Source organism: Pongo pygmaeus, chromosome 1, assembly GCF_028885625.2.
Source record: "Pongo pygmaeus isolate AG05252 chromosome 1, NHGRI_mPonPyg2-v2.0_pri, whole genome shotgun sequence".
NCBI classification, from domain to species: domain Eukaryota; kingdom Metazoa; phylum Chordata; class Mammalia; order Primates; family Hominidae; genus Pongo; species Pongo pygmaeus.
Window position 1 is genome coordinate 193,510,333 of NC_072373.2, and position 9,646 is coordinate 193,519,978.

At 37.1% G+C, this 9,646-nt stretch overlaps 1 non-coding gene across 1 annotated transcript; it reads right to left on the reverse strand.

Moving 5' to 3' along the window:
* Nucleotides 1-9,196: 9,196 nt before the first annotated feature.
* Nucleotides 9,197-9,303, reverse strand: LOC129023117 (U6 spliceosomal RNA). Its single transcript, XR_008496676.1, has one exon. It is a non-coding gene; the product is annotated as a U6 spliceosomal RNA (small nuclear RNA).
* Nucleotides 9,304-9,646: the final 343 nt, after the last annotated feature.

The window sequence follows — 9,646 nt, forward strand, 5'->3', positions numbered from 1 at the left end:
CACTCATGATTTGGCTCTCTGTTTGTCTGTTATTGGTGTATAAGAATGCTTGTGATTTTTGTACATTGATTTTGTATCCTGAGACTTTACTGAAGTTGCTTATCAGCTTAAGGAGATTTTGGGCTGAGACAATGGGGTTTTCTAGATATACAATCATGTCATCTGCAAACAGGGACAATTTGACTTCCTCTTTTCCTAATTGAATACTCTTTATTTCCTTCTCCTGCCTAATTGCCCTGGCCAGAACTTCCAACACTATGTTGAATAGGAGTGGTGAGAGAGGGCATCCCTGTCTTGTGCCAGTTTTCAAAGGGAATGCTTCCAGTTTTTGCCCATTCAGTATGATATTGGCTGTGGGGTTGTCATAGATAGCTCTTATTATTTTGAGATATGTCCCATCAATACCCAATTTATTGAGAGTTTTTAGCATGAAGGTTGTTGAATTTTGTCAAAGGCCTTTTCTGCATCTATTGAGATAATCATGTGGTTTTTGTCTTTGGTTCTGTTTATATGCTGGATTACATTTATTGATTTTCATATATTGAACCACCCTTGCATCCCAGGGATGAAGCCCACTTGATCATGGTGGATAAGCTTTTTGATGTGCTGCTGAATTTGGTTTGCCAGTATTTTATTGAGGATTTTTGCATCAATGTTCATCAAGGAGATTGGTCTAAAATTCTCTTTTTTGGTTGTGTCTCTGCCCGGCTTTGGTATCAGGATGATGCTGGCCTTATAAAATGAGTTAGGGAGTATTCCCTCTTTTTCTATTGATTGGAATAGTTTCAGAAGGAATGGTACCAATTCCTCCTTGTACCTTTGGTAGAATTCGGCTGTGAATCCATCTGGTCCTGGACACTTTTTGGTTGGTAAGCTATTGATTATTGCCACAATTTCAGAGCCTGTTATTGGTCTATTCAGAGATTCAACTTCTTCCTGGTTTAGTCTTGGGAGGATGTATGTGTTGAGGAATTTATCCATTTCTTTCAGATTTTCTAGTTTATTTGCGTAGAGGTGTTTGTAGTATTCTCTGATTGTAGTTTGTATTTCTGTGGAATTGGTGGTGATATCCCCTTTATCATTTTTCATTGCATCTATTTGATTCTTCTCTCTTTTCTTCTTTATTAGTCTTGCTAGAGGTCTATCGATTTTGTTGATCCTTTCAAAAAACCAGCTCCTGTATTCATTAATTTTTTTGAAGGGTTTTTTGTGTCTCTATTTCCTTCAGTTCTGCTCTGATTTTAGTTATTTCTTGCCTTCTGCTAGCTTTTGAATGTGTTTGCTCTTGCTTTTCTAGTTCTTTTAATTGTGATGTTAGGGTGTCAATTTTGGATCTTTCCTGCTTTCTCTTGTGGGCATTTAGTGTTACAAATTTCCCTCTACACACTGCTTTGAATGTGTCGCAGAGATGCTGGTATGATGTGTCTTTGTTCTCATTGGTTTCAAAGAACATCTTTATTTCTGCCTTCATTTCATTATGTATCCAGTAGTCATTCAGGAGCAGCTTGTTCAGTTTCCATGTAGTTGAGCGGTTTTGAGTGAGTTTCTTAATCCTGAGTTCTAGTTTGATTGCACTGTGGTCTGAGAGACAGTTTGTTACAATTTCTGTTCTTTTACATTTGCTGAGGAGAGCTTTACTTCCAACTATGTGGTCAGTTTTGGAATAGGTGTGGTGTGGTGCTGAGAAGAATGTATATTCTGTTGATTTGGAGAGTTCTGTAGATGTCTATTAGGTCCGCTTGGTGCAGAGCTGCATTCAATTCCTGGGTATCCTTGTTAACTTTCTGTCTTGTTGATCTGTCTAATGTTGACAGTGGGGTGTTAAAGTCTCCCATTATTATTGTGTGGGAGTCTAAGTCTCTTTGTAGGTCACTCAGGACTTGCTTTATGAATCTGGGTGCTCCTGTATTGGGTGCATATATATTTAGGATAGTTAGCTCTTCTTGTTGAATTGATCCCTTTACCATTATGTAATGGCCTTCTTTGTCTCTTTTGATCTTTGTTGGTTTAAAGTCTGTTTTATCAGAGACTAGGATTGCAACCTCTGCCTTTTTTTGTTTTCCATTTGCTTGGTAGATCTTCCTCCATCCTTTTATTTTGAGCCTATGTGTGTCTCTGCATGTGAGATGGGTTTCCTGGATACAGCACACTGATGGGTCTTGAATCTTTATCCAATTTGCCAGTCTTTGGCTTTTAGTTGGAGCATTTAGTCCATTTACACTTAAAGTTAATATTGTTATGTGTGAATTTGATTCTGTCACTGTGATGTTAGCTGGTCATTTTGCTCGTTAGTTGATGCAGTTTCTTCCTAGCCTCGATGGTCTTTACAATTTGGCATGATTTTGTAGTGGCTGGTACCGGTTGTTCCTTTCCATGTTTAGTGCTTCCTTCAGGAGCTCTTTTAGGGCAGGCCTGGTGGTGACAAAATCTCTCAGCATTTGCTTGTCTGTAAAGGATTTTATTTCTCCTGCACTTATGAAGCTTAGTTTGGCTGGATATGAAATTCTGGGTTGAAAATTGTTTTCTTTAAGAATGTTGAATATTGGCCCCACTCTCTTCTGGCTTGTAGAGTTTCTGCCAAGAGATCCGCTGTTAGTCTGATGGGCTTCCCTTTGTGGGTAACCCGACCTTTCTCTCTGGCTGCCCTTAACATTTTTTCCTTCACTTCAACTTTGGTGAATCTGACAATTATGTATCTTGGAGTTGCTCTTCTCAAGGAGTATCTTTGTGGCGTTCTCTGTATTTCCTGAATCTGAATGTTGGCCTGCCTTGCTAGATTGGGGAAGTTCTGCTGGATAATATCCTGCAGAGTGTTTTCCAACTTGGTTCCATTCTCCCCATCACTTTCAGGTACACCAATCAGACGTAGATTTGGTCTTTTCACATAGTCCCATATTTCTTGGAGGCTTTGCTCATTTCTTTTTATTCTTTTTTCTCTAAACTTCCCTTCTCGCTTCATTTCATTCATTTCATCTTCCATCACGATACCCTTTCTTCCAGTTGATCGCATTGGCTCCTGAGGCTTCTGCATTCTTCACGTAGTTCTTGAGCCTTGGCTTTCAGCTCCATCAGCTCCTTTAAGCACTTCTCTGTATTGGTTATTCTAGTTATACATTTGTCTAAATTTTTTTCAAAGTTTTTAACTTCTTTGCCTTTGGTTTGAATTTCCTCCTGTAGCTCGGATTAGTTTGATCATCTGAAGCCTTCTTCTCTCAACTCGTCAAAGTCATTCTCCATCCAGCTTTGTTCCGTTGCTGGTGAGGAACTGCGTTCCCTTGGAGGAGGAGAGGTGCTCTGCTTTTTAGAGTTTCCAATTTTTCTGCTCTGTTTTTTCCCCATCTTTGTGGTTTTATCTACTTTTGGTCTTTGATGATGGTAATGTACAGATGGATTTTTGGTGTGGATGTCCTTTCTGTTTGTTAGTTTTCCTTCTAACAGACAGGACTCTCAGCTGCAGATCTGTTGGAGTTTGCTAGAGGTCCAATCCAGACCCTGTTTGCCTGGGTATCAGCAGCGGTGGCTGCAGAACAGCGGATTTTCGTGAACCACAAATGCTGCTGTCTGATCGTTCCTCTGGAAGTTTTGTCTCAGAGGAGTACCCGGCCGTGTGAGGTGTCAGTCTGCCCCTACTGGGGGGTGCCTCCCAGTTAGGCTGCTCAGGGGTCGGGGGTCAGGGACCCACTTGAGGAGGCAGTCTGCCCATTCTCAGATCTCCAGCTGTGTGCTGGGAGAACCACTGCTCTCTTCAAAGCTGTCAGACAGGGACATTTAAGTCTGCAGAGGTTACTGCTGTCTTTTTGTTTGTCTGTGCCCTGCCCCCAGAGGTGGAGCCTACAGAGGCAGGCAGGCCTCCTTGAACTGTGGTGGGGTCCATCCAGTTCGAGCTTCCTGGCTGCTTTGTTTACCTAAGCGAGCCTGGGCAATGGTGGGCACCCCTCCCCCAGCCTCACTGCCGCCTTGCAGTTTGATCTCAGACTGCTGTGCTAGCAATCAGCGAGACTGCATGGGTTCAGTACCCTCCAAGCCAGGTGCAGGATATAATCTCCTGGTGTGCCGTTTTTTAAGCCCGTCGGAAAAGCGCAGTATTAGGGAGGGAGTGACCCGATTTTCCAGGTGCCGTCTGTCACCCCTTTCTTTGACTAGGAAAGGGAACTCCCTGACCCCTTGTGCTCCCCGAGTGAGGCAATGCCTCGCCCTGCTTCGGCTTGCACACGGTGCCCTGTACCCACTGTCCTGCGCCCACTGTCTGGAACTCCCTAGTGAGATGAACCTGGTATCTCAGATGGAAATGCAGAAATTACCCATCTTCTGCGTCGCTCACACTGGGAGCTGTAGACCAGAGCTGTTCCTATTCGGCCATCTTGGCTGCCAGATCTCATTGTAGTTTTAATTTTCATTTCTGTGATGTTTAGAGATGTTGGTATTTTTCATATGTCTCTTGGCCATTCATATGTCTTCTTTTGAGAAGTGTCTGTTCCTATACTTTGCCCATTTTAAAATCAGGTTATTTGTTTTCTTACTATGGAGTTGTTTGAATTTCTTATATATTTTGGATATTAGCCACTTATAAGATGTGTGGTTTGCAAATATTTTCTCCCAATTCGTGGGTTGTCTCTCCACTCTGTGAATTGCTTCCCTTGCTGTGCAGAAGCTTTTTAGTTTGATGCAATCCCATTTGTCTATTTTTGCTTTTGTTGCCTGTGCTTTTGGAATCCTGTCCAAGACATCATTGCCCAGACAAATGTCATGAAGTTTTTCCGCTATGTTTTCTTTTAGTAGTCTTACAGTTTCAGGTCTTACTTTTAAGTCTTTAATCCATTTTTTTTTTTGAGATGGAGTCTTGCTCTGTTGCCCATGCTGTAGTGCAGTGGCATGATCTCAGCTCACTGCAACCTCTGCCTCCAGGGTTTAAACGATTCTCCTGCCTCAGCCTCTCCAGTAGCTGGGATTACAGGCAACTGCCACCATGCCCAGCTAATTTTAGTATAATTCATTTTGAATTGATTCTTGTATAAAGGGTGAGATATGAGTTCATTTTCATTCTTCTGCATGTGTATATTCAGTTTTTCCAGCACCATTTATTGAAGATACTGTCCTTTCTCCAATTTTGTTCTTGGCACCTTTGTCAAAAGCCAATTGACTGAAAATACTTGGGACTACTTCTGTGCTTTCTATCCTGTTTAATTGGTCAATGTGTCAGTTTTTATTATTTTTAAATTATGCTGTTTTGATTACAATAGCTTTTTAATATATTTTGAAATTAGGGAGTGTGATGCCTCCAGCTTTGTTCTTTTTGCTCAATATTGCTTTGGTTATTCATGGTCTTTTCTGGTTCCATACAAATTTAAGATTATTTTTTCTATTTCTGTAAAAAATGACATTGAAATTTTGATATAAATTGTATTGAAACTGTAGATCATTTGGAGCAGTATGGATGTTTTAACAATATTAATTGCTCCAATCCATGGATATAGGTATCTTTCCATTTATGTGTGTCTTCTTTAATTTCTGTCGATTATTATTATTATTTAAAAAAATTTTTTAGAGGCAGAGTCTTATTCTGTCACCCTGGCTGGAGTGCAGTGGTAAGATCATAGCTCACTGCAGCCTTGACCTCCTGGGCTCAAGTGATCCTCCCACCTCAGCCTCTCAAGTAGCTAGGACTACAGGCATGCACCACCATATCCAGCTAATTTTAAAAATGTAAAGATGAGGTCTCACTTTGTTGCCCAGGCTGGTCTCAAACTCCTGGCCTCAAGAGATCCTCCCATCTTGGTCTCCTAAAGAGCTGTGATTACAGGCATGAGCCATCACACCTGGGCTTTTCATCAGGTTTTAGGTGTTTTTTTTTTTTTAAATAGTTTTCAGCATGCAGGTCTTTTAACTCCTTGGTTAAATTTACTCCTAAGTATTTTATTTTTTTGATGCTATTATGTGTGAGACTGTTTTCTTAATTTTTTTGAATAGTTCCTTGACAGTGTATAGAAATTCTATGAATTTTTGTGTATTGATTTTGTAACCTGCAACTTGATTGAATTTGTTTATCAATTCTAACAGATTTTTGGTGAAGTCTTCAGGATTTTCTATATATAAGAGATCATGTCATCAGCAAACAGATAATTTCATTTTTTTCCTTTCCTATATAGATGCATTTTATTTATTTTTCTTGCCTTATTGTTTTGGCTAGGACTTCCAGCACTATGTTAAATAGAATAGTGAGAGTAAGCATTCTTGTCTTCCTCCTTATCTTAGAGGAACAGCTTTCAACTTTTCACAGTTGAGTATGATGTTAGCTGTGGGCTTGTCATATATGACCTTTATTATGTTGAGGTACATTCCTTGTATATCTGTTTTTTTTTTCTTTTTTAGAGTTTTTAACATGAACAGATGTTAATTTTGTCAAATGCTTTCTTGCATCTCTTGAGATAATCATGTAGTTTTTGTCCTTCATTTGTTAATATGGTGTATTATATTTATTGATTTACATATATAGAACCATCCTTTCATTCCTGAGATAAATCACTTGATCATGGTGAATAATTTGTTTTATTATTGAATTTGGTTTGCTAGTATTTTGTTGAGGACTTTTGCATCTGTGTTCATCAGGGATATTGGCCTGTACTTTTCTTTTCTTATAGTGTCCTTGTCTGGCTTTGATATCAGGGCAATACTGACCCTATAAAATGAGCTTGGCAGTATTCCCACCTCTTTAATTTTTTGGGAAGAGTTTGAGAATAATTGATATTACTTCTCCTTTAAATATTTGGCAGAATTTATCAGTGAAGCCATCAGGTTCCGGGCTTTGCTTTGATAAAAGACTTTTACTAGTCAATCTTTCTCGATTGGTCTGTTCGGATTTCCTATTTCTTCTTGATTTAGCCTTGGTAGGTTGCATGCTTCTAGGAATTACTCCATTTCTTTTAGGTTATACAATTTTTTAGGTTTAGTTGTTCATAGTAGTTTTTTATGATCTTTTGTATTTCTGTGGTATCTGCTGTAATTTTCCCTCTTTCATATCTGATTTTATTTGTATGTCTTCTCTTTTTTATTTAGTCTAGCTAAACATTTGTCAGTTTTGTTTATCTCTTAAGAAAACTACTTGGTTTTATTGATTTTTAAAATATTTCTTTTCTAGTCTCTACTTTGTCATTTCTAGTTTGATCTTTGTTATCTTCTTCCTTCTGCTATGTTTGGGCTTACCTTGTCCTTCTTGTTCTTCCTCTTGTATTACACCTTGAGGTGTAATATTATGCTGTTTATTTGAGATCTTTATTCTTTTTTGATACAGGCATTTTTTTTTGCTATAAACTTTCCTCTAAAGACTGCTTTTGCTGCATCCCGTAAGTTTTGATAAGTTATGTTTTCATTTTTGTTTGTCTTGAAATATTTTAAATTTTCCTTTTAATTTCTTCTTTGACTCATTGTTTGCTCAGGAGAATGTTGTTTAATTTTCACATATTGGTGATTTTTCCAAGATTCCTCCTATTATTGATATCTAATTTCATGACACTGTTTTCCAAAAGGATACTTAGTATGATTTCAATCTTTTAAAATTTGTTAAGACTTGTTTTGTAGCCTAACATATGATCTATCCTGGAGAATGTTCTGTGTGAACTTGAAAAGAATGTGTGTTCTGTTGTTATTAGCTAGATTTTTCTATAAATATCTATTAGATCCATTTGGTCTAAAGTGTTCAAGTCCAATGTTTCCATGTTGATTTTCTGCTAGATGATCCATCCAATGTTGAAGTGAAGTATTGCAGTCTCCTACTATTAATTGCATTGCAGTCTATCTGTCCCTTCAGATTTATTATTTGCTTTACATATTTAGGTGACCCAATGTTCGTTGCATATATATTTACAATTGTTATATCTTCTTAATAAATTTGCCCCTTCATTATAATAGAATAAACTTCTCTGTCTCTTTTAGAGTTTTGACTTCAAGTCTTTTTTTTTTTTTTCTGGTATAAGTATAGCTACTCCCACTCGCTTTTTTTTCTTTCTGTTTGCAGGACATCTTTTTGCACCCCTTAACTTTCAGTCGACATGTGTTCTTAGTGGTGAGATCCATCTCTTGTAGGCAGCACACCGTTGGGTCTTTTTTCTTTTTTAAAATCCATTTAGCCACTTGTTATCTTTTGATTAAAGAATTTTACCCACTTACATTTAAATTAGTTATAAATAGGCAAGGACTTACTATTGACATTTTGTTAATTGTTTTCTGGTTACTCTGTAGATTGGTTGTTTTTATCTTCCTCTATTACTGTCTTCCTTTATGGTTTGATGATTTTCTGTAGTGGTATGCTTTGAATTCTTTCTTTTTATTTTTTTGTATATCTACTAAGGATTTTTTATTTGTACTTACCATGAGGCTTACATAAAATATTTTATACTGATAACAACTTAATTTTGGTCACTTGTACAAATTCTACACTTTTACTCTCCCATCCAATTTGTTTTTGTTGACATGTCTTTTATCTTTTGTAATTTGTTTTCCTTAACAAAGTATTGTAGCTACAGTTGTTTTTAATAGTTTTGCCTTTAACCTTCATACTAAAGATATAATTGATTTTCACACCACCGCTGCAATATAAGAATGTTCTGAATTTGACTGTATGCTTATATTTACTAGTGAGTTTTATATTTTCATGTTGCCACTTAACAATCTCCCTGCAGCTTGAAGGACTACTTTTAACATTTCTTGTAAGGCAGGTGTAGTGGTGATAAATTTCCTCAGGTTTTGTTTGTCTTAGAAAGTTTTTATCATCCCTTCATTTGGAAGAACAGAATTGCTGTTACAGTATTTTTGGCTGGCAGATTTTAATTTTTTTCCAGCTTAAAAATATATAATTTCATTTTCTTGTTGCCTGCAAGGGTTTCTTTTGAAAAATTTGCTAATAGTCTTATGAAAGGTTTTCTTGTATTTAACAAGTTGCTTATCCATGGCAGTTTTCAATATTTTCTCTTTGTTTTTAACTTTTGACAATTTGATTTTAATATGTCTTGGGGTTGATCTCTTTGGATTTGTTCTGCTAGGTATCTATTGAGCCTCCTGGGTGTACAAATGTCTCTTGGAGACCCTTCTTTCAACCCTTATGTGTATATTCCCAGAAGTAGAATTGCTAGATCACAAGGTAATTCTATTTTTTTTTTTTTTTTGGAGAAACTGCCATGCTATTTTCCATAGCAGATATACCAGAAATATGAAACATTTAATGAATTTTTGGGTTATCCTTGAGCAGGAGCCATGCTTATCTTCTCTATGGTTTTTCAATTTTAGTATATGTGCTGCCAAAGCAAGCACCCAAGGTGATTTTAAACCAACATTAAAGGAGGCTTTAGACACTTCTTTACAGATTTATTTAGGTATAATTTACAAATAAAAATTTTATATATTTGAAGTGTACAACTTGATGTTTTAGTATATGTATACATTGTGAAATGACCACCACAATCAAGTTAATTAACATGCATCACCTCACCTACTTACCATTTTCATTTCTTTCTTTCTCTCTTTTTCATTTCTATTTTTCTTTCTTTTCCTTCCTTCCTTCTTTCCTTTTTTTCTTTCTCTCTAATTTCTGTTTTCCCTTTCTTTCTCTCTGTTTTTTTCTTCTTTTTTGTGAGTGCACTTAAGATCTACCATT